Source organism: Octodon degus, unplaced genomic scaffold (genome assembly GCF_000260255.1).
Source record: "Octodon degus isolate 3935 unplaced genomic scaffold, OctDeg1.0 scaffold00003, whole genome shotgun sequence".
Taxonomy (NCBI): domain Eukaryota; kingdom Metazoa; phylum Chordata; class Mammalia; order Rodentia; family Octodontidae; genus Octodon; species Octodon degus.
Window position 1 is genome coordinate 22,152,264 of NW_004524579.1, and position 1,386 is coordinate 22,153,649.

The 1,386-nt window shown below is 41.0% G+C and overlaps 1 non-coding gene across 1 annotated transcript; it reads left to right on the plus strand.

Moving 5' to 3' along the window:
* Positions 1-205: 205 nt before the first annotated feature.
* LOC111816936 lies at positions 206-312 on the plus strand. The gene has a single exon (XR_002821242.1). It is a non-coding gene; the product is annotated as a U6 spliceosomal RNA (small nuclear RNA).
* The last annotated feature ends 1,074 nt before the right edge of the window (positions 313-1,386 follow it).

Here is a 1,386-nt window from a genome sequence, read left to right on the forward strand (position 1 = left end):
AGCCAGATTTTGAGAAGTAAGAGTCTGGAAAAGGGAGAGAAAGATGTATCCATTTCACTGCTTTGAATGTTGTTTTACAAGACATATAAACCTGTCACCTAGTTGTGTCATAATGTTATATTGCCATCACAGGAGGGCTCCTCTAGTTTTTGGATCATGCCTTCATTGCCCCTGCACCCTGTAGTCACACAAAATTCTATATACTGTGCTCGCTTCAGTGGCATATATACTAAAATTGGAATGATGCAAAGAAGATTAGCATGGCCCCTGCACAAGGATGACAGGTAAATTCTTGAAGTGCTCCATATTTTTTAAAAAAATCTATATATAGAAACAAGGTGATACATTACATCTGTTTGTATCAGACTGTCACAAAGGAAAAGTCATCACTTATGCTGCATTCAAGTGATTGCACTGTCTTCTCTTCTTCCTTATCATTCTTGCCTTTTTCCTGCCTGTCCCTCTCCTCCAGGTAGTATCATTGTGGAAGGCATAGAAGGGTTGAGGAGAAAAGCTCCAAATCCCTCAAAAGAATTGTACTTTTTTTCTATAAACAGAATTTACATCCTTGAATGAATGCAAAATAATATTCTAAACACAGAATTCATTAGCAATTTTGCAACAATCTTATAGACCTGTCATGTCTACCTCCCTCTAAAGCATTATTACTAGATACCACAAAAATCTACAGAGAAGGTAGAAAATAATATTAGTATGCATAATTGCCAAATAAAACCATGGCTGACGGTGTTGATATTACATGCCTAGGCGGAAATGCCAGGATTGGAAGCCAGCGCCCTGACTAATTGTTTTGTGAGGTCCAAAATCCACAGATGGAAAAAAACTGGGCTTCTATTCTTATCACTGCCTACTCACTTTTTCAAGAGAAGAAATCCTCACCCTACCTAATCCTGGATGGATGAACACATTGCATTCTGATACTGGACACTTGAGATCAACCACAGATTATTAGCCCAAAGTACTCAAGAGTCTAGGGGTTGCAGGTAAGAAGATTCTGTAAACCACATAGGGATCCCCAGGCAGGACATTCAGGATAGTGAACAGGCAGAGGGTGTGGAGGTGGGGCAGGCTTTGTAGTACCAAGAAGATGAAGCAATGCTGGTTCTCGTAGGAGGTGATTGGCTTGCTTGAGGAATTCTGTGGGCTGGAAGGGAGGGGAAATAAAGGATATAGAAAAGCCTGGTCAATTGTAGCCAGAAGAGAAACTCTTCTGGATGTGAGTATATCTGTAAATGACAGGGGAAACCACAACTAGGGACTTGTGAGGCTCAAAGATCCGAGACAGCACGTGAAATGCTGGATCGTACAGCACAACTCCCCTTTGCTGTGCATACTGCATCTGCTTTGCAGAAAGTGCTCTAATTC